The sequence below is a fragment of the Meriones unguiculatus genome, chromosome 7, assembly GCF_030254825.1.
Source record: "Meriones unguiculatus strain TT.TT164.6M chromosome 7, Bangor_MerUng_6.1, whole genome shotgun sequence".
Lineage (NCBI taxonomy): Eukaryota > Metazoa > Chordata > Mammalia > Rodentia > Muridae > Meriones > Meriones unguiculatus.
In genome coordinates, this window is record NC_083355.1 from 10,136,896 (window position 1) to 10,160,960 (window position 24,065).

The following is a 24,065-nucleotide window of genomic DNA, read 5'->3' on the forward strand; positions in this document are numbered from 1 at the left end:
TATAATCCTTAGCTTGGTCTTCAAAACCTCCCCAAATATAGGTTCCTCCTGCTCTCTCCACTACAGTCCACTAGTGTTTGTGTGTTTGTGTGTGTGTAAATAACAGAGGGTTACCTTATGCACCAATCCCCAAAACTTTAATTTTGTTCTTCAGACAAGGTCTCTCACTAGCCTGGAGGTCATCAAGGAGGCTCAGCTGGTTAGCCAGAGATCCACTATGAGCCATGTGTCTCCAGCTTTTTTTTTTCTTATTTAAATTATGAAGTTGTTTAATTAAGTAGTTAGCAATTTAGAATGCCAGTTTGTGAGAATACATCCCATTAGTCAGGGAAAACTGAGATCGAAGGCAGCCCTGCAGCTGATGAACAGTTTGGATGTTTGGCAAAACCTGTGAGTCTACAGTTTTCTGATCAGCCTTGCGCTGCTCTGCAATCTCCTATTTCTCCTTCTCTGTGTCAAAGCTCTCACCCTCCTGGTGCCTGGGCTTTCTCAGCTGCTTCTTCTTGAGGTAAGGATCAGTCAGGTGTTTGGAGATTTTAACCTTGGCTGATAACAACTTTTGTAGAGGTGGTGATGACAAACTTCCTTTGTGTTCTGTGCAGAGGAACTCTGTTGAGGGCAAGAGTTCCCATCACAACTGGTAAGTCGCTGCCCAGCTTCTTCAGGAAAACCATTCTCTTGCCCCTGGAGCGCCCAGTGAGGGTGGTCAGGATGGTCCCAGGAGTGATGCTGGCACACAGCTTTCACACACGCTGACTGAAGGGCTTTTTGCCATGACTCAGCAGCTTCCTAGGTACATCTTCAGTAGGATAACACTCAGGCTGTCTCCAGCTCTTTAAGGCAGGGCTTAACAATATGTATCACCAAGACTGGCCTTTCTCCCATCTGTCCTCAAGTCAATCATGCTCAAGTCTTTATTCTTTTTTTTAAAACATAAAATAATATATTTGTAATGAGAATAAATATTTTGGAAATTTTTTGAGTTTTAACATTTGACTCATTATTTTTTTGTCAATAAATTAATTAATCTTTATTTTATAGTAAACATTATTATAATCCCAAATTTGTACACATCACAAATGACTAAGGTACTATAGCTCATTGAATGGTTTACATTCATTTTTTCCTTTTTCTTTTTTTTTTAATTTTTCATCAATTACACTTTATTCATTATGCATCCCCCCATAAGCCCCTCCCTCCTCCCCTCCCAATCCCACCCTCCCTCCTCCCTCTGTTTGCATGCCACTCCCCAAGTCCACTAATAGGGGAGGTTCTCCTCTCCTTTCTGATCTTAGTCTGTCAGTTCACATCAAAAGTGGCTTCATTGTCCTCTACTATGGCCTGGTAAGGCTGCTCCCCCCCAGAGGGAGGTGATCAAAGAGCAGGCCAATCAGATTATGTCAGAGGCAGTCCCTCTTCACATTACTATGTAACCCAATTGGACTCTGAACTGCCCTGGGCTACATCTGTGCAGGGGTTCTGGGTTATCTCCATGAATAGTCCTTGGTTGGAGTATGAGTCTCTGGGAAGTTCCCTGTGTTCAAATTTTCTTGTTCTGTTGCTCTCCTTGTGGAGACCCTGTCCTCTCCAGCCCTTACTATTTCCCAGTTCTTACCTAAAATTCCATTCACTCTGCCCAACAGTTGCCCATCAGGCTCAGCATCTGCTTTGATAGTCTGAAGGGCAGAGGCTTTCAGAGGTGGTAGGTGGTGGTAGGCTTTCAGAGGTGGCTTTCTGTGGTAGGTTCCTAGGTTGTTTCCTGTTTTCTTCTTCTTCTGATGTCCATCCTCTTTGCCTTTCCGGATGGGGATTGGACATTTTAGTTAGGGTCCTCTCTCTTGCTTAGTTTCTTTAGATGCACAGGTTTTAGTGGGTTTGTCCTATGTTGTATGTCTATATGAGTGAGTATGTACCATGTGTGTCTTTTTGCTTCTGGCACAACTCACTCAGGATGATCCTTTCCAGATCCCACCATTTACCTGCGAATTTCATGATTTCCTTATTTTTCATTGCTGAGTAATATTCCATTGTGTAGATGTACCACAATTTCTGCATCCATTCTTCAGTTGAGGGGCATCTGGGTTGTTTCCAGCTTCTGGCTATTACAAATAAAGCTGCTACAAACATGGTTGAGCAAATGTCCTTTTTGTGTACTTGAGCCTCTTTTGGATATATGCCCAGTAGTGGTATGGCTGGATCTTGAGGAAGCGCTATTCCTAGTTGTCTGAGAAAGATTGATTTCCAGAGTGGTTGTACAAGTTTACATTCCCACCAGCAGTGGAGGAGAGTTCCCCTTTCTCCACAACCTCTCCAGCATGTGTTGTCACTTGAGTTTTTGATCTTGGCCGTTCTCATGGGTATAAGGTGAAATCTCAGGGTTGTTTTGATTTGCATTTCCCAAATGGCTAGTGAGGTTGAGCATTTCTTTAAGTGCTTCTCTGCCATTCGGTATTCCTCTACAGAGAATTCTCTGTTTAGCTCTGTTCCCCATTTTTTAATTGGATTACTTGGATTGCTGCTTTTCAGCTTCTTTAGTTCTTTATATATACTGGATATGAGTCCTCTGTTAGATAAAGGGTTGGTGAAGATTCTTTCCCAATCTGTAGGTGGTTGCTTTGTTTTGATGATGGTGTCCTTTGCTTTACAGAAGCTTTTCAGTTTCATGAGGTCCCATTTATTGACTGTTGCTCTTAGAGCCTGTGCTGTTGGAGTTCTGTTCAGGAAGTTTTCCCCTGTACCAATGAGTTCTAGGGTATTTCCCACTTTTTTTTCAAGCCGATTTAATGTGTCTGGTTTTATGTTGAGGTCTTTCATCCACTTGGACTTCAGTTTTGTGCAGGGTGACAAGTATGGATCTATTTTCATTTTTCTACATGTAGACATCCAGTTAGACCAGCACCATTTGTTGAAGATGCTATCTTTTTTCCATTGTATGGTTTTGGCGTCTTTGTCAAAGATCAGGTGTCCATAAGTGTGTGGGTTTATGTCTGGGTCCTCTGTTCGGTTCCATTGATCCACCATTCTGTTTCTATGCCAGTACCATGCAGTTTTTAAAACTGTTGCTCTATAGTACAACTTAAGATCAGGGATGGAGATACCTCCGGAAGATCTTTTATTGTAGAGGATTGTTTTAGCAATTCTGGGTTTCTTGTTATTCCAGATGAAGTTGAGAATTTTTCTTTCCAGGTCTGTAAAGAATTGTGTTGGTAATTTGATGGGCATTGCATTGAATCTGTAGATTGCTTTTGGTAAGATGGCCATTTTTACTATGTTAATCTTGCCAAGCCATGAGCATGGGAGATCTTTCCATCTTCTCATATCTTCTTCTAATTCTTTCTTCAGAGATTTGAAATTTTTTTCATACAAGTCTTTCACTTCCTTGGTTAGGGTTACTCCGAGGTACCTTATGTCATTTGTGGCTATTGTGAAGGGTGTTGTTTCCCTAATTTCTTTCTCAGCCCTTTTATCTTTTGTATACAGGAGGGCTACTGATTTTTTTGAGTTAATTTTGTATCCAGCCACTTTGCTGAAGGTGTTTATCAGCTGTAGGAGTTCCCTGGTAGAGTTTTTGGGGTCACTCACGTATACTATCATATCATCTGCAAATAGTGATAATTTGACTTCTTCCTTTCCAATTTGTATCCCCTTGATCTCCTTCAACTGTCTTATTGCTCTAGCAAGGACTTCCAGCACTATGTTGAAGAGATATGGAGAGAGTGGGCAGCCTTGTCTTGTCCCTGATTTCAGTGGGATTGCTTTAAGTTTCTCTCTGTTCAGTTTGATGTTGGCTATAGGCTTGCTGTGTATCACCTTTACTATGTTTAGATATGTGCCTTGTATCCCTGATCTCTCCAATACTTTGAACATGAATGGATGTTGGATTTTGTCAAAGGCTTTTCAGCATCTAGGTAGATTATCATGTGGTTTTTTCCTTTCAGTTTGTTAATATGGTGGATCACATTGATGGATTCAGTTTGTTAATATGGTGGATCACATTGATGGATTCTTGGATTCGGTTTGCAAGTATTTTATTAAGTATTTTTGCATCAATGTTCATAAGGGAGATTGGCCGGAAATTCTCTTTCTTTGTTGAGTCTTTGTGAGGTTTAGGTACCAAGGTGACTGTGGCTTCATAGAATGAATTTGGTAATATTCCTTCTGTTTCTATTTTGTGGAATAGTTTGAAGAGAATTGGTGTTAGCTCTTCTTTGAAGGTCTGGTAGAATTCTGCGCTGAAGCCATCTGGTCCTGGGCTTTTTTTGGATGGGAGACTTTTGATGACCACTGCTATTTCTTTGGGGGATATAGGACTATTTAGTTGATTTACCTGGTCCTGATTCAGCTTTGGTAAGTCAAATCGATCAAGAAAATTGTCCATTTCATTTAGATTTTCAAATTTTGTGGCATATAGACTTTTGAAGTAAGTCCTAATGATTGTTTGGATTTCCTCAGTGTCTGTAGTTATATCCCCCTTTTCATTTCTGATTTTGTTGATTTGGGTGGTGTCTCTCTGCCTTTTAGTTAGCCTGGCTAAGGGTTTGTCGATCTTGTTGATTTTCTCAAAGAACCAGCTCTTGGTTTCATTGATTCTTTGAATTGTTTTATTTGTTTCCAATTGATTGATTTCAGCCCTGAGTTTGATTTTTTCCAGCCGACTACTCCTTCTTGGTGTGTCTGCTTCTTCTTTTTCTAGGGTTTTTAAGTGAGCCATTAGGGTGCTTGAATGAGCTGTCTCGAATTTCTTCTTGAAGGCACTTAGTGCTATGAACTTTCCTCTTAGCACTGCTTTCATTGTGTCCCACAAGTTCGGGTATGTTGTGTCTTCATTTTCATTGATTTCTAGAAAGACTTTAATTTCTTTCTTTATTTCTTCCCTGACCCAGCTGTCATTTAGTAACAAGTTGTTCAGTTTCCATGTGTGTGTAGGCTTTTTGTTATTTCTGTTATTGTTGAGGTCCAGCTTTATTCCATGGTGATCAGACAAGATACATGGGATTATTTCAATCTTCTTGTATCTGTTGAGGCTTGCTTTGTGACCCACTATATGGTCTATTTTGGAGAAGGTTCCATGAGGTGCTGAGAAGAAGGTAAATTCTTTTGTGTTTGGGTGTAAAGTTCTGTAAATGTCTGTTAGGTCCATTTGATTCATGACCTCTGTCAGAGACATTGTTTCTTTGTTTAATTTCTGTTTTGTTGACCTGTCCTTTGTTGAGAGTGGGGTGTTGAAGTCTCCCACTATTAACGTGTGGGGATCTATATGTGCTTTAAATTTTATCAATGTTTCTTTCACAAATGTAGGTGCCCTTGTATTTGGGGCATAGATGTTCAGGATTGTGATGTCTTCCTGGTGGAATTTTCCCTTGATGAGTATGAAGTGTCCTTCCCCATCTCTTTTGATTAATTTTGGTTGAAAGTCTATTTTATCAGATATTAGAATGGCTACTCCTGCTTGCTTCTTGGGTCCGTTTGCTTGGAAAGTCATCTTCCAACCCTTTACCCTCAGGTAATGTCTATCTTTGTGTCTTAGGTGTGTTTCTTGTATGCAACAGATTGCTGGGTTTTGTTTACATATCCATTCTGTTAATCTGTGTCTTTTTATTGGAGAGTTGAGTCCATTGATGTTGAGAGAGATTAATGACCAGTGGCTGTTAGATCTCTTGATTTTGATGTTGGCTGTGGTCATACTGTTGTGTGCTTGTTTGCTTTTTGTTTTACTGAAGTGAGGTTATTTATTTCCTGTGTTTTCTTGAATGTAGCTAGCTTTCTTGGGTTGTATTTTCCCTTCCAGTGTCTTCTGTAATGCTGGATTTGTTTGTAGGTATTGTTGAAATTTGTTTTTGTCATTGAATATCTTGTTTTCTCCATCTATGAGGACTGAGAGTTTTGCGGGGTATAGTAGCCTTGGCTGACATCTGTGTTCTCTTAGGGTCTGCATGATATCCGTCCAGGCCCTTCTGGCTTTCATAGTCTCTGTTGAAAAGTCAGGTGTGATTCTAATGGGTTTGCCATTATATGTTACTTGGCCTTTTTCCCTTGCAGCTTTTAGTATTTTTTCTTTGTTCTGTATACTTACTGTTTTGATTATTATGTGGCGGGAGGATTTTCTTTTCTGGTCAAATTTGTTGGGTATTCTGTAGGCCTCATGTATTCTAATTGGCCTCTCCTTTAGCTTGGGGAAATTTTCTTCAATGATTTTGTTGAAAATATTTTCTGGGCCTTGGAGAAGGGAGTCTTCTTTTTCCTCTATACCTATTATTCTTAGGTTTTGTCTTTTCATATTGTCCTGCATTTCTTGGACGGTCTGTGTCAGGAATTTTTCGGATTTAACATTTTCTTTGACAGATACACCGATTTCTTCAATTGTATCTTCTACACCTGAGATTCTTTCTTCCATCTCTTGTAGTCTGTTGGTTATGCTTATCTCTGTAGTTCCTGTTTTCTTCCCTAGATTCTTCCTTTCCATTATTTATTCCATTTGTGTTTTCTTTAATTTTTCCAATTCTATCTTCAGGTATTGAGTTGTTTTGTTTACTTTCTTCACCTGTCTGATTGTACTTTCCTGTTTTTCTTTTAGTTCCTTCAACTCTGTTTCTATCATTTCATTCAGTGTTTTAAGCATTTCCTTTCTAAAGGCCATAAACTGTTTGGCTGCAGCTTCCTCTATTTCTTTACGAATGGCAATATTCTGTTTGAGTTTATCTTCCTCTATGTCTTTACGAATCTTATTTGTTTCCTCTGTTATCATCTTCATGAGCATACTTGTTAGGTCATCTTCTTGGATTTCAGTTATGGTGGGGTGTCCAGGGCTACTTGCCCCTGGGTAACTGGGTTCTGGAGATGCCATATTGTTCTGTCTTTTGTTGCTTGAGCTTTTACACTGGCCTCTACCCATTGTGTTATCTTAGGTGTTTGGGGCTATTTTCTGGTGGTTCCTGGGGATCCTGTGGTGGAGAGAATCCCCTTTGCAGAAAGCTGGTTTTTCCTGAAGGATGTCTTCTCAGCTTTTTGGGTATAGTCCCTGGATGGCTGGTGTTTTTTCAGGAGTTGCTCACCTCAGGGATATAGACCTGAGTGGTAACTGTGGTCTTTGTTAGTCGAGAGGGTTCTCCTCTCACCCAGGGAAGTCCTGAGGGCAGCTGCCCTATTTCTGGGTTTCTTGTTGTAAATTTAATGATCAGCTGCTGTGACCCAGTTGGACATCAGGTGCGCCTCAACTGTTTGTGCCTGTGTCTGGAGCACAGCTGAGTGCTGGCGCCTCGGCCCCACTAGACTGCTAGACTTTTTCTAGGGAAGGATTGGGTGATTTAGGACAGTACAGTTTCCTTCCTTCCCCGTGGATTCTCTGGAGACACGGACTCCCAGTGTCTTTTTTTGCCCTGGTACACACTGCTCAGTGTCTGCCAACTGGCTGGCCGAAGAAACTGCCTGTGCCTGGAGCACAGCTGTGTGATGGTGGCTCAGTCTCTGCCAGCTGTCTGGTGCGCAGAAACTGCCTGTGTCTGCCTTTGCGGCTTTTGGGAGCCTGAGTGCCTCCCTAAGCTGGGTAATTTTCCGGGGACCTTTTCAGGTTGGGGGTGAGCTGAGTGCTCTGAGATCAGACCCGCCGTTTTTATCTCCAGCGGCGAATCAGGCGCGCAGGCAGGCAGGGCTCTGTGCCGGAACCTGGGTCCCCGGCTCTGGCTCCTGGGGTGCCCGTGGAACCCTCCCGAGTCTTTTCCAGGGGATATCTGGGTGACCTAAGGCCGGTCCCAATCGTTTCCTGTACCCTGGGGTTATCTCTTGACTGAAAATTCTAGTCTCTGATAGTGTGGTGCCCACGGTTCAGTCTGGGACTGTGACCAGAGACACTGGCTTGTGGCTCTGGGCTGGGGCTGGGGCTGGCGGCCGGCAGCCAAGCATCTGGCGGAACCGGGATCTCTTCCGCGGTTTAGCCGGGTGAGTTAAAAGCTGATTGAATCCCCCACCGTGGGCTATCCTCTCACCTGGGAAACACAATGACTGTGTTTTATGGCAGTGAGTTCTGATTACTGGTCACTTTGCTGATCCTGCTGCTGCTGCTCAGAATGAGAGTCCTCCCGGCGCCGCCATCTTGCCCCTCCTCTTGACTCATTATTTACTATAGTTTTTGAAGTTTTTTATTTATTTTTTATTTTTTTTATTATTACAGTTTATTCACTTTGTATCCCAGCTGTAGCACTGTCCCTGGTCCCCTCCCAATCTCACCCTCCGGCCCTTGCCTGCCATACCCTTCCCCCCCTGTCTACTGATAGAGGTGGGGGTCCTCCTCCCCTTCCATCTGACCCTAGCCTATCAGGTCTCATCAGGACTGGCTGTATTGTCTTCCTCTGTTGCCTGGTACCCCATGGGGGAGATGATCAAAGAGCCAGTCATTGAGTTAATTTCAGAGACAGCTGCTGTTTCTCTTGGGAAACACTAGGAAAACCACTTGGAGACTGAGCTGCCATGGACTACATCTAAGCAAGGAGTCTAGGTTATCTCCATGCATGGAACTTGGTTGGAGTATCAATCTTTGCAAAGGCCCCTGTGTCCAGATTTTTTGGTTCTGTGATCTCTTTCTGGAGCTCCTGTTCCCTCCAGGTCTTTCTATTTCCTTCTTTCAAAAGGTTCCCTGCACTCTGCCCAAAGTTTGGCTATGAAACTCAGCATCTGCTTTGATACCCTGCATTTCTTAATACCAGCATCTGAGTTTTCAGAGAAGAGAGATACCCTGCTAGGTACAGTTTTTCAGAGGGCCTCTGTGGTTTGCTCCTGTTCTAGTCCCTGTTTCTCCCTCTTTCAATGTCTATCCCATTTGCCTTTCTGAATGAGGACTGAACATCTTACCCAGAGTCCTTCTTCTTGTTTAGTTTCTTTAGGAGTATAGATTTTAGTGAAAGACCTGCTTGAAAAAAAAAAAAACAAACTCAAGTCTCTGAAGAAAGAAATAGAAGAAGATATCAGAAGATGGAAAGATCTCCCATGCTCATGGATCCATAGGATTAACATAGTGAAAATGGCCATCCTGCCAAAAGCAATCTACAAATTCAATGCAATTTCCATCAAAATACCAACAAAATTCCTTACAGAACTTGAAAGAACAATTCTCAATTTCATATGGGAAAAAAAAAAAAAAAACAACCACAACCCAGAATTGCTAAAACAATCCTGTACAATAAAAGAGCTTCTGGAGGTAGCTCCATCCCCCATCTCAAGCTGTACTATGGAGCAACATGCATGGTGCTGGCAGAGAAACAGAATGGTGGGTCAATGAAATTGAAATGAACCCACACACCAACAAATACTTGATTTTTGACAAAGAAGCCAAAACCATACAATGGAAGAAAGTCTGTATTCTTGAAGTGCAAACAGAAACAGTTTCCCACTTAGCTATCCTTCCCGAGTCCTTGTTTAATTGTTTGTGGTTCTATTCTCCAGAATTGTGTTGTTACTGTGGTGAATTTATTTTATTTCTTCTCCTTGTGAAGCTCTGTCTGGACTCCAGGCTTCCCACTTCCTGTTGCTGATTGAAACTCCATTCTTAAAGTTTGCACTCCGTGACTTCCCACTTACTTGTTCATCAGAAAAAATGTTAGTTCCTCAGAGATGTCTTCCTGAATGCCTGTTCTCAAACTGACATTCTTTTCCATACCTGTCAAAGCTATAGAACGACAGTAGCTCATCATGTTCTCCTCATTTCTCACATCTAGATCATTCACTTATGTCTAGACTTCAGCCCTGGACATTCTCATTTCTTTTACACTCCATGTATGCTGGCGATATTTGTGTGCATATATGTTTGCGCATGTATGACTCAGATATGTCTTCACTGGCGTCCTAGGGCCTTTCCAACCACTAAGTAAAATCAGTTGTGCGAGGCCCATCAGCGGGATCCAGGTTTATTAGCTTTGGCATATGGATGTTTAGCACACGGCCATGTGTTTCTCACAAAATGTAACTTATAATCTGTCTATTATAACTAAGCAGCACACATCGAAGCGGTCATTTCTTCCCAGCACTATTCCATATCCCATTTCTTTCTCAGAGGGTCTGTTTTTATTTCTGTTTCCACCCAAGGTTCACTTGTCTATAGTAACACCTCTTTTTTTTTTTTTTTAAACGCTCTGGAAATATGGAGTGTTATCCTGTGACTGAAATATTCCATATTTTTTTTCTTCAACAAAACACTGATTGTCAACAATATGTCGTTGTCCCTTTTCCAACTCTAGCCTTGAGCCACTATCAAAATATTCATGAATAATCCGTAAATAATTAAATTCCTTAGTTTTTTTTTTTAATTCACAGGAGCAAGGCAATTTTGATCTCCTTGTGGATTAGATTATCCATAAATGTTCTGAGTTAAGCCCTCTCTTTCCAGATGTGATTCCTTTGAACGTGTGGACTGATAGGACCCTGAGCTGCACACGCTCTGTTTTCTCTGTAAATAAAAGCCTCCAAAATTTCAACAAGTCAGCTTCTACGTGCCACATGGAGAGATGGATGGCAAGCCACATTAACACACCAGTTCTCCCAATACACAGCCACAAACACACATTCTCAAAACATTGCTTCACTTTGTATCCACAGAGTATGGGACAACTGATGAGTTGGTTGCCTCTTAAAGGAACTCAGTTCATGTAGTTACACTTTCTAAGGGTAAACGGTTATTATGCTTCATAACAGAGGGGAAAATGTCAAATTAAATATTCCCTGTTTTGCTTCAGTGCTAACAAAGACGATGTAGTCAAACTCTCCACCTGTTTATAAAATATGAACACGCATAAAACATTGCACTTTGCTTTTTCAAAATCACACACAGGAAATAAAAAACAGAAGCAAAAATAAAAGTGTAAATAAATGTATACAGATAAATTGTTATAACAAAGGAGGTATTATTAGTCAATTTATAATGGCAAATTGAGGACTGTATATCTTTTTTCTTTTTTATAATTTTTATTTTCTTATATTAATCACAGGTTATTTACTTTGTATTCCAGCCGTAGCCCCCTCCCTCATTCTCTCCCAATCTCACCCTCCCTGCCTCATCTCCTCCCTATCTCTTTCCAAGTCCATTGAGAAGGGAAGTCTTCTTCCCCTTCCATCTGACCCTAGCTTATCAGTTATCTTCAGAACTGGCTGCAGTATCCTCCTCTGTGGCCTAACAAGGCTGATCCTCTCTCAGGGGTGGGGGTGGTGGGAGGTCAAAGAATCAGCCATTGAGTTCATGTCAGAAATAGTCCCTGTTCCCCTTACTAGGGTAACCCACTTGGATACTGAGCTACCATGGGCTACATCCAAGCAGGGGTTCTAGGTTATATCCATACATGGTCCTTGGTTGGAGAAACAGTCTCCTAAAAGACCCCTGTGCCCTGATATATTTGGTCCTTGTAGAGCTCCTGTCTTCTCTAGGTCATACTAACTCATACAAATCTGTCATATGATTCCCAGCCTTGGCCAACCAGCCATGGCTTTGGAAAGATTACAAATGTTCTTATCAGCTTATTGAATTTTATTCAGTTTGTAAAATCAGTGTCAATCAATACTTTACCAATTAGTATCTATAACACAAATCATATTTTGAGACTATATAGGTGATGGCTATTCTTTGTGTTCTATATTTCTAAAATTAGAGTAATTATTTTCTGACATAAATGAACCAAGCAGCTGGTCCTATAGCTCCATTATGTATCCATCATTTTCCCTGCAAGTTTCCCAACATTCCTACTTTTGGGACCATGTTTTTGGCTTTGAGCTTCATCCTAAGAAGAGGATTTCAATAATTTCCTGCAGTAGATCCCTTCACCCATTTCACTGAAAAAGGAGAATAAGGACAATGTTTTATAGAGGGAGAGATGCTTTGAGTACACAGACAGTTTTCATACCACATTGAGAAGTATCTTTGTCTTTCTTCTGTTTTTTTTAGTGAGACTTCATCTTGCTTGGTCTTCAGCATCACTGTAATTTTTGCAGGTCATCTGGCCATCCTATTTGTTTTCTCTGCTGTGCTCCTTACCTACAAGCCATTTAACTTATTGCTGACCACAGCTGATAATACCATGATCAACTTCCACCATTTTCCCATTCCACATAAAGAATTTCCTTAGTTACCTCAAATAGAATAGGTTTGAAGGAACCTTTTTTTCCCCTTTGTTTGTAGCCTTAAACATTGTACTGTCTGTTCATAGCTAGAGCTATGTTATTTATAAACATAGCACCTATACATGAGTTACAACATATTTTCCATTTTTAATATCCAGAGGAGAGAAGCATCTATGTTAATTTGTTAGCCCATGGTCCTTGTGTGTACAAATTCTATGACCAGCTTGCAGGACATACACTCATTTGTCTTATTCTGTGCATTAAAGTATCCTAAGTCTCTTTGGAAGGTCACTCCCACTTTGTTCTAGTACTTCTGCATATTTGAGGCTTCCTCATGGAGAAACCTGTACAAAGCTCAGCTTCCAATTTGGTCTGAGCTGTGAAACCTATCTTTGACAGCAGTATATACTTGATGCTTAGTCTATTCTAGAAGCCACAAGTGGGACAATGCAATCCTGACCTTCACAAAACCCAATAAAAATTACACAACTCAGATCATCCTAAAAGTGTTCATTATCTCATGGAACTCATAAGACAGCATCTTGGTTGTTTTTAAAAGGTGATCACGTTCATCAGTCTTTATACTGCTGACATTTTAATCTGGATAATTCTTTGTGAATTGCTAAGATTTTTTGGCAATGTATTTGGTTACTACCTACTTACTGACAGTAGCTCTCATGTGAATAAGATGGGAGAAATGTCTACAGGAAATGAACCCTCTACAAAGTCACCTTGGTAGTTATTTCTGTTTAAACCTAAATATGTGGGGAAATGTAAGAGAAGATGGGAGTTATCAGGGAAGGAATAGTGTGGGCAGCACAGAAGGAGAATATAGGAGAACCTGACTGTTATAGGCAGGATTAGATAACACAAGACAGGAAGCTAGAATATGCTCAGAGATCATTGTGAATGTATTATCTTTAGATTCTTAAATGAGCAGTTGGTGGCCCATAATTCTTTGGAATTTCTTACTAATTTGTAAATGTGTTATGTCAGTTGTTCTTTTTATTAAGGCTTACTTGAAACTGTATCATCCCAGGTTCACCACCACAGAGTGACACTAGAACATTTACTAAACCTGCATCCAATATCCAATGCCTTTTCTGAGGCTGTAATAGTGAGGGCTCTAGCTTCAGAGTGAGTGAAACCCTCAGAAAATACATGGAGGTTGTTTCAGGAGAGGTAATTATGAAGAAGGAATGCCACACCCCCAGCCAAATCTCAGCAGCCGCATTGATTTGGTCTGAGAGAAATATGAAAGATTTTATGCAACTCTCATACATGAAGCCAGAGCTAACGTGAATTATTATGTGCAACAGGCCAGTCATTTTCAAGAAAAACAAAAACAATGCTTGTGACAGTTCTCTCTGTACCTTTGGTTCTTACAATTTTTCTGCCATCTTTTCTGCAATGATTTCTGATTGCTGAGAGCAAGAAATATGATATTAATGTTCCATTTGGGGCTGAGCACTCCATGGTCCTTTATACTTGGCACTCTGAGCTGTTGAGAGTCCCTTTATTGGTCACCATCTATTGAAAAAACAAGATTCTGTGATGAGGGCTGTGAGCCAAAATGAGCTAATTGCATCCAAGTAAATGTTACACATTCCACTGGTTATCTTCATCGTGTCTTCTCCAGCCAAGAAGCCAATGATGATGCTAAGCATCTTTTGGAAGACAAAAAATCCCCCTTAAAGAAAGAGTAATATATCAGTAATCTCTAGATTGAGCCCCGGTCCATACTATGGCCATCCCAAGTCTCTGCTAATCATTTCTAAGATACCATTTCATTTTCTACCATTCAATATTTTTCTAGGCCCAATCATTATTTTTTTGTTGTTTGCTATGAACACCAAATCACTAGCTACATGTCTAATACCTAGAATAACCGTGTTATATTCTTTAAGACATTTTGAACAGTATTTCCCTGACTATTACATCCAAATTAACTTCTCTATGTTTTAGTCATTCAAGAACAGAGGTGGAGCTAAAGAGTTGCCTTTGCAGATAAGATTGCTTGTTCCTGTAGAAAGCATCATTTGGTTCTCAGTGTCTGTGTGGTAACTCAGAACACCCACTAGCCCAGTTCCAAGGGATCTGATGCCATATTATGGCTTCTGTAGGCATGGAGTGCATGTAGTATTTATACATACCTGTAGGCCAAAACCCATACACATATAGATAGGTAGGCAGATAGATAGATAGATAGATAGATAGATAGATAGATAGATAGATAGACAGATAGATTTTTAAAGAACCGGTTTATACTCTGTAGGTTCTAATTTTAATTTGTTATGGGCCAAAATTCTGTACTTATTTTTTTTTCTTGAAATTGCTTCATGAGTAATGTTCTTAGATATTCGATCCCAAAACTATAAACATAGTCTGCTAATAATTTAAAAGAAATGTGAATACAATCAAAGTTTGGTTATTTTCCAGGAAGCCACCTCATCTATTGTCCACTGTGGTTGAGTCTCAGAACACCATCTAAAGAAGTCCCGTGATTATGGAGAGGTGGTAGGACCAAGTTTTTCTGAAGATTTCCTGGGGAGTAGTGGCAAGAGCAGAAGGGAATGGGGGTCTGTGCTCCACTTATTTTCTCTTTTTCCCCCTTTTCATCCAAAGAATAAGGGAGACTAGAAAGCAATAAAGTACAAGGTATTTCCTACAGGTAGCTTTAAATCATTCAACACGGAGGTCTTGAGGGGGCAGAGCAGCTCCTCCTTCCTTTCCAGAATGACCTCTCTGACTAAATGTTCCTCATCCAGTGCTCAGTGTCTTCACCTGAATCTCCAAGGGTTTCTTCCTTGACTTGAGCCAGTGTAACAGCAACTCCACTTCTGCAGAAATGAATCTTGACCCATGCATCACTTTCAAAGCCTCCTTCAATGGCTCCCCAGTGGCAGAGGCTGAGGGGTCTGTTTTGCTTGTGATAATGTGCTAATCGCCAAGGCCCGTCATAAATTCTCCTTTTGTATTGTCATTTGTCAAAGTCTCAATAAGGGGCTGGAAAAAGAAAAAGAAAAAGAAAAACCAGGCAAGGGGTAATGACAGAAAGAAACCTTGGCCTTAGTTTTATTTTCTCTCCCATAGAACTTTCCCCTTCCTGGCTTAATCTGTAAAACATCTGATGGTGCAGAGAGGGCACTGCAAACACAAATGAATAAATAGCTCTTCATGCTTCTCCCCTGATGGTTTTTGTTGGGTCAACATTTTAGACAGATGGCTAAGTATAAAAAGGAATGAAGATAATTTACATGGAAGTCCCCAGTTGATGCTGGGATTTTGTGAATGTATTTTCCACAGTTCTATCACTTGTTGAGAGTTTTGCACTTGGAGGAGCTGCCTCAGGATCCCTTTTGTGCAAGCTCTCCTGAGCTGGTGACCACAAGCTATTGGCGACAATGTGAGGAGCATTGTTTTCCTTCACAATTGATTTGGAGAAAGACAACCAGCGTTGGATATTGATTTTATAGAGTACAGATTATACTTAGATTTTGCATTTTTATTGATCCTTTGAGACTTTCCTACAAATTGTTTTGGTTGTAGTTACTCCTCTTTGTCTCTTTTCAGATCTGCTCCCCTTTTCCCTTTTTTCTTTGTGTCTTCTTCTTTGTCTTACTTGTTGCTGTTGTTGTTTTAATCGTCAGCTCACCTGGTACAGTTTGTGCTGTTCAAATACTCTGTGCTACAAAACCTCCTACTGGATCATGGGCTATGTGCTCAGATGAAAGAGCCTCTCTTCTCTCTCAAAAGCCATCAGTTGTCAACAGCTCTACAGCCCAAGGTGGAAATTCAAATCCATCTTCTTTGTCCGTGCTGGGATTTTGTGCAGGTCTTGTACATGCTGTCATAACTGCTGTGAGTTCATATGTGCAACTGCTCTGTGGTGTCTGGAAAACACCACTTCCTTGTAGCCATTCATGACGATTTATACTCTTGCTCCCTTATCCACAATTATGCATAAGTGCTGGGAAGAGGGGAATGATACAGATGCCCTTTTAATGGCTGAGCTTACTTGTTGTATGTTCAACAGTCATGGATTTCTGTGCTAATCACCATTTGTTGAAGAAAGAAACTTCTTTGTTAAGGGCTGAGAGAGTCACTAAGGTATGGCCTTGATGCTAAGTCATTGGGAGTCAGCTTATCACTTTGGCCATTTGCAGAATAACAATAATAGTAGGTTTCCCCTAAAGTCTGTGTTACCTGTCCAGCCACAGGTTCTCGGTCCCCCCAAAAAAGTGCCAAGTGTGGGTTTTATCTTTTAGACCAGGCCTTTAATCCAATAGAAACTAGTTAGTTACTTCCTTGATGTTTGTACGGCTACGTTACCAGTGGGCGTATCTTGCCAGGCCAGTCATCATTGTTGCTCAAGGAATCCACAGCTGGGTAATATCAATGATGACTCTTCCCTTTCTATAGTGTGCATCGCACCTTCCAGAACTGTGAAAGCTATTTAGAAGGAATGAATCCTCCAGGTTATTACCAGCTTGATTTCTGTATGTTCTTTAATTCACATATATGGCGTCTTCAGAAACAGTGTCATAGCATCAAGGTCCAGGGGTGGAGGGTACGGAAGAACATTGGCAATAGCCTATAATGTTTGGGATCTATGAGACCCCACTGATCAACAGTTCCAAAAAAGAAAAACAGTTCTTCGTATTGAGCTTTTAATTCCTTAACCTATGGTATATAACAAAAATATTACCATCACCCTTTTATTGGATAACTCTATTTAAACTCAGACGTGTGTGTGTGTGTGTGTGTGTGTGTGTGTGTGTGTGTGTGTGTTTCTCTGTGTACCCCTGGCTGTCCTGGATTCACTTCGCAGACCTGGCTGGCCCTGAACTCACAGAAATTCGCCTGCCTCTGTCTCCTTGAGTGCTGGGATTACAGGTGGGCCACTGCACCTGGCCCATATAGCTTTTTCCAAAGGGTCTTTATTTTCACATTTTACTTCCTTGACCATGATTTTCCATCTCATTCCCTATGCCAGTGCTTCTCAACCTTCCTAATGTTCCTCATGTTTTAGTCACCTCCAATCATAAAACTATTTTCTTGCTACTTCATACAAATAATTTTGCCACTGTTGTTAGTTATTATGTAAATACCTGATGTGACCCCTGTGAACACAGATTAAGAAGCACTGCCCCATGCCTATTTAATACTCCCTATTTCATTATTCATCTTTAACCCTTTATAACCACATTCTATGTGCCTTCTCTTGAAAGAACTCCCTCCGCCATGGTTCTCTGCTAATTTCCTGATACCTCTATGCATTTCAAGTGAAACATAGATATCTGAATGACTTTTGGTCTTGAATGATTCAAAACTAGTCTCCACAGATGATAAAAAAACAAAACAAAACAAAACAAAAAAAACATGTGACCTTACCTTTCTGAGCCTGGGTTATCTCATTCAGAATGGTTATTTCCAGACCCAGCACTTTATTTTTAAATTTCATAATTTTCCTTTTATCAACAACTGAGTAATGCTCTATTGTTTAAATGTACACATTTTCATTATTGATTCATGAATTGATAGACATCTAGGATGTTTTAAGATCAACAGCTAATAAATAATGTCTCATGAAACTAAAAGCTTTTGTACAGCAAAGAACACCATCAATTGAGAGGCAACCTACAAAATTAGACAAATTTTTTTTCCAAATATATATCTGACAGAAAACTAGTCATCAAGAAAACAAACATTTTTTTTAATTGGGCATATAACTAAACAGAATGTCATCAAAGGACAAAATAGCAATCTATTCTTATGTTTGGCTCCTCTCACTTGACACAATGCTTTTGAGGCTCAGGTGGTGGTGAAGGTCCCGTGACTTTCTTGCAAGTCATTCTCCTCTGTAAGAATGCATGGCGGTTAATGTATTCACATATGATGGTTAGTGGGTGTGTGGTTATATTATCAAAGGCATGTGATGGTTCTGTGTCAACATAATACCATGTGAGAGAGCTTGCCCTTTAAGCTGCTGAGGAAAACACCATTCAGTGCCAAAGCCAGCAATTAAAGTCACAGGACGGGTGGGGCTAGTTATTGAGTCCCTTTCTACCCTTACGTGATCAGGAGACCCTTATAATTTCAATGTGACAGACAGCATATGCTTGAGTCTAACAAGGAAAGATAAAGTCCAATTGTGATCTGTAATAGTGAGAAGACGAAGAATAGAAATAACCCTGATATCTAAGCTTTTGCAATCAATTCAGCTCTCACTCAAAATCCAAAAGAGGCGCTTCAAGGGGTCTCACATTAGTTTCCTCACAGGAAGACTTCGACCTCCGGCTGTGGGATGTAGGGAGTTACCACTGCAAAGACAGATTGATGAGGATAATCTCCACCATGGACTTGTGAAGAGCTCTGTAAAGACCTCAAAAGTTAAGAGAGGGACAAGAGAGATGGCTCAGGGATTAAGAACAGTGGCTGCTCTTCCAGAGGAACAGGGTTCAATTTCCAACACCCACATAATGGCTCACAATGTCTGTAACATTTCTATCTGATTTTGTCCCTGTTCAGATTTTTAAAAATAGGTATTTTTTTAAGATAGTTTCCCTCTTCTTTTTGCTCTTTCTAATCCCTCCTATGTACACTTCCTTGTTTTCTTTCAAATTCATGGGCTTCCCCCCCTTAATTGTTGGTAAACGTGTGTGTGTGTGTGTGTGTGTGTGTGTGTGTGTGTATGTGGTATTTTTAATCCTCACCAGATTTGAATAAAGTTTTTCTTAAAATATTTTTCTGCTTCTGGGATACCTCACTCAGGATAATCTTTTCCAGTTCCCACCATTTACTGCAAATTTAATTATTTCCTTGTTTTCCTATTGCTAAGTAATATTCCATTCTGTAGATGTTCCGTAATTTCTGTATCCGTTCCTCAACTGAGAGGCATCTGGCAGTTTCCAGCTTCTGGTATTACGAATAAAGCTGCTACAAACATGGTTGAGCAAATGTCCTTGTTTTATACTTCAGAGTTTTTTGGATATATGCCTAGGAGTGGTATCCCAGAAGCAGAAAGACACACAGGGTATAGACTCACTCATAAGTGAATATTAGACATATAATATAGGTAAACATACTAGAATCTCTACACCTAAGGAAGCTGATCAAGAAGGAAGACTCTGGCTAAGATGCTCAATCCCCATTCAGAAAGGCAAAGAGGATGGACATCAGAGGAGGGAGGAAACAGGGAACAGGATGGAAGCCTCCCACAGAGGGCCTCTGAAAGGCTCTACCCTGCAGGATATTATGAGGCAGATGCTGAGACTCATAGCCAAACTTTGGGCAAAGTGCAGGGAATCTTATGAAAGAAGTGGGAGATAGTAGGACCTGGAGAGGACAGGAGCTCCACAAGGAGAGCAACAGATCCAGAAAGTGTGGGCACAGGGGTCTTTTCTGAGACTAATACTCCAGCCAAGGACCACTCATGGAGATGGTCTGGAACCCCTGCACAGAGGTAGCCCATGGCAGTTCAGTGTCCAAATGGGTTCCATAGTAATGGGGACAGGGACTATCTCTGACAGGAACTGATTGGCCTGCTCTTTGATCACCTCCCCCTAAGGGGGGAGCAGCCTTACCAAGCGACAGAGGAATACAATGCAACCACTCTTGATAAGACCTGATAGACTAGGATCAGAGGAAAGGGGAGGAGGACCTCCCTTATCAGTGGACTGGGGGAAGGGCACAAGTAGGGATGAGGGAGAGTGGGTGGAATTGGGAGGGGAGGAGGGAAGGAGCTACAGGAGGGATACAAAGTGGATAAACTTCAATGAATAAATAAATAAATAAATAAATAAATAAATAAATAAATAAATATTTTTAACAGGATAGAGATTTTCTCCAGTCTGGATAAAGTCTTCTTCATAGCTGGGCTATTTCAGTCATAGTATACCATAGGTTGTAAAGGGCATTTGTTTTGCTAAGGAAGCACGGGAAGCTGCCATTTAAATCTTTTCTGATGTCCCTTCACATAAACACTATTGTATGCCTCGTATTACAACACTGAAAACCCAGTTTGTAGAGCGTAATTTCATTTATACCATTAAATGGCTGGTTCTGTAACTCACATTGGCAATACCGGAGCTTCCAGTCGTGAACAAAGGGCAACACAACACTTGAAAAGTCAGTTAAACCAAGCATTTCATGTCTAGCTAGCAGGAACCATTGTTAACATCTGTCATTTGATATACGGCTGCTGTGCAAAAATGTGATCCTGAACGTGGCTTCCTTCCTTTTAGTGAGGAAATGCAGTTCTGTTTTCCAAAGCAGAACAACCCTTTGCTTTATCATTGGACCTGCATGCGTAGCATCTTAAAACACGGTGTGAAATTGAGGCCTTGCAATGACAGCTCAGTCCACATCAGCTCCCTGGCATCTTTCCTGCCTCCCTTCTCAGGGCCAGGTCTGCCAATTTGATTCTTACCTCAGGTAACTATAGCAAAGAAAAGCCTAATCATTTTAATGGGATGGGCGACATCTTAGGGGGGAAAAATAACAAAATTAAAGTTGATTTTAAGCTGCAATGAAAAACACGCCATGGGGTGTTTCCATGTGAAATCTTGGATGTTGTATAATGGACGGAGGGGAAACAACTGAGCCAGGGGAGGGAAAGGGAGGAGGGATGAGGGGCATTTGCTGGAGTCATTTTTGGCTGAAGTCTGCTTCTAACTAAAGCTTCATGGAATGAGTTTAGAGTTTCCTGATGCTGACAATTAGTTCCACTCGGTGTCAGGCCTTTGAGATGCAGGACCTTAAGAAGAACATTCCATTTTACTCCTTAGTCTATCAATTGGGGGTCAAAAATCAATCAAACAAAGTAAAAAAAAAAAAACCTCTAGTCATTTATTTCTGTTGTAATAAATCATTTATTCTCTAGTAGAGTCTGATATGACAGCATTCATGTGCCCTGGTCCACAATTTAATTGGAGCAACATTTTTTGAAAATAATGTTTCTCTAATAAACACAGAAAAATTTGGAAACAGAAGTCAGTCCCCTCCTTCAACGTCCATAAATGTCATATGGGCAGGACACCATGCTCAACAAATAATTTGGCCCTTTACAGTAACACATGGTTTTAATGCTGCTACATTCGTGTTCTAATGCTTAAGCAACTAAGAAAGACATCATATTAAAAAAGGATAAAAGTGTTTTTTATATGCTATCTGAAACCACCATGGTGTGAAGCCATAAAAATGTGGCGTGAAAAAAAAAACATTTTTATAGAAATAAATACATATAATCCACAACGCTTATTTGGAAGTGAGGGGACACCTTTGTAGAGCTGTCTCCCTCCTTCCACTTTCACGTGGGCTCTAGGGTTCGAACTCAGTCTGTCAGGCTTGTCTGGCGAGCACCTTTACCTGATGAACCATCTCTCTGACCCTGGAACATGACGGGCATCAGAAAACCGAGGAACTTTACTGAGGAATACGGTAAACGTAGGAAAGCAGGCAGAGTCCCGTAAACTCGAGGCTTGTAGAACAGGCACTTAGGTGTTCCCTCCCATCACCAGGCATCAAATAAACATGAAGGGAACTCATTAAAATTAAAACAAAAACAAAAACAAACAGAAAACTAATCGGGTTTGTGGTGTGGGCCAATGGCTGTATGGTTCTGAATTTGTGGTATGTCCATGGACATTCAAAAGTTGTTTTGGCTCATCTTTTCATTGCAGTTTTTTGTTCTTGCATTATTTGTAAATAGAACTGACTGTTGAAAAAGTGTATCAAATTACAATTTCATACAAGATAAGGGCATTTATGTTCAACAAAATATATTTTCATAATTGTTTTTCCTCCCCATCCCCCCCTTACCACCTGAGGGAGAGCTGGCGGCGCCCTCACAGGCTGCAGCATTTGGGAGAGCGGCCCCATGCCTTGACTTCGAAGCACGGTGAAGGTGGTTCTGGATCCTGGTTGCTGGTGAGCTGCTCTGAGGACATAGAACAGGAGCGCTTGGCCCTGACTGGATGGCCTAGCCAGAGCAGTGCTGGAGAGCTTGCCCTTGAGGTGTGGGTAAAGGAGAGCTGGTGGGCTGGTTAGCCCTGTCATCACCCAGGCCCAGACCCAGGGCTCTGAGATGGCCCACCCCAAAAATCCATACCATCTGGAACCATTTGGGAAGCATGAAAGGGCCAGTCCTGCTGATCCAAAGCTGCATTATCTCCATGACACAGGACAAAAACAGGAAAACCAGGGGAAGGCCTGGTGAGTATTCAATCCTACAGTATCACAGAAGCCAGAGACCTTAACCAGAACAATGACTCACTGCAATGAACATGCACAAGTGAAAAATGTGTGGACAGATGTGGGACACTACAGTTTCCATGATGAGATATTTTCTATGCTTTGTTTTTGTTGTTTGTTTGTTTGTTTGTTGTTTTTGTTGTTGATTGCGTGTGTTTTTTTGGGGGGGGTGAAAGGTTGTATGACGGGAGCATGAAACTCACAAAGAACCAATAAAAAGCTTTTTCCGGTTTTGTTTTTGCTTTAAAGTTACATTTGGTCTTGTGGCCTATAATCTGCACTCAGGAAGCAGAGGGAGGGAATCTCTGAGTTCAAGGACAACCTGGTCTACAGAGCAAGTTCCATGACAGGTAGAGATACGTAGAAAAATCCTGTCTTAAAGAAAAAAAAGTTACATTTGAACATAAGAAGGCAGTATATTTAAAAGGAGGGAGGAAGTGTAAAGAGGAAAGAGAGAAAGCGGGAAAATGGGGAGATGGAAAGTGGCTAAAATATGACCTATAGAACATCACCCACACTTCGTTTATTTCTATTTCATTTTGCAATGTGAATGAGGAGGGGATGTCTGAGCATTCTTCTTTTCTGTATGTAAAATGCCTTTGTCAAATGTCTAATTTATAAAATGTAGCAGAAGAAAACCCAGAAATATAGTCAAATAAACAGATTATCTGTAGAAGCAGTTTTACTATCTGTGACTACACTTTAGAGCCTCAGGATTTCACCAATTCATGCTGGGAAAATGAAAGTCTATAGGCTGGAACCCACTGACCTCCCTAAAGAAATGACTCTTTGGGTTTCTTTTCTTTTTCTTTTTCTTTTTTTTTTCCTTCTCCCATTGTGTTTTATATTGTTCAATACATTTCTTTTTTTAAGAACGGGCATGTCTCAAGAAGCTTTCCATGAAAAAAATTAAGATAAATTTTTTAATCGTTTTTTTTTTCTGTTTGGGGGTGTGTGTATATGGGTCTATGTATGTGTAAATGTATGCCAAGTGTGTGAGTGCGTGTCTGTGTGCATGCATATGTGCATGTGTGCCTGTGGAAACCGGAAGCCAGTGTTTTAGTCCTATGAAGCTGAAGCTTAATGATTATGAGCCATCCAAAGTGGGTGCTGAAAAGTGAACTCGGGGAATCTTTACTGTTGGTCCATTTCTCCTGTGCCATCACCAATTCTTGTTTGGATCTGAAAGACAGTTGCCTGTAATAATGTAGTTTGCAGTAAACACTCCCAAAGCCTAGGCTTTGGTTACATTTGTTTGACAATTCATCTACTGGCCAGCAGAGTAAGGGGCCTGGCCTTGCCACAGAACTTTACTTTTTTACCACCTAGAATCTTATGCATATATCTTCCTCTGGTTCCCACTTTGAACTTTCTCCTAAATGCCATGTGATTTATCACACATCTATGAAGGATTGGCAAAATCATTTGTATTCCTGTATTATTGCTTTGGGGAAGCATGCATTTTTTTTTTCCTTAGGAACTGTGGTTGGGTGAAAAAAAGCATAGGAAAATGATCTGGTGTGGACAATTGTTTAAACATCATTTCCAGTCTCTACTAAACACAGGAGAAGCCTTTTAATTGTGGACCTGAAACAATCATGCCTAAACCATGAATATCTATTTTTGTTGTTGTTGTTTGGGCCTTTCTTGATAGGATTGCCATTCAGACCTTTGACCTTGGTAGCCCAGCTGTTCCTCCTGCTTATTCTCCCACT

At 40.8% G+C, this 24,065-nt stretch overlaps 1 pseudogene; it reads right to left on the reverse strand.

The window, feature by feature from the left end:
* Positions 1-289: 289 nt before the first annotated feature.
* Positions 290-22,155, reverse strand: LOC110561597 (large ribosomal subunit protein eL6-like; annotated as a pseudogene).
* Between the last annotated feature and the right edge of the window lie 1,910 nt (positions 22,156-24,065).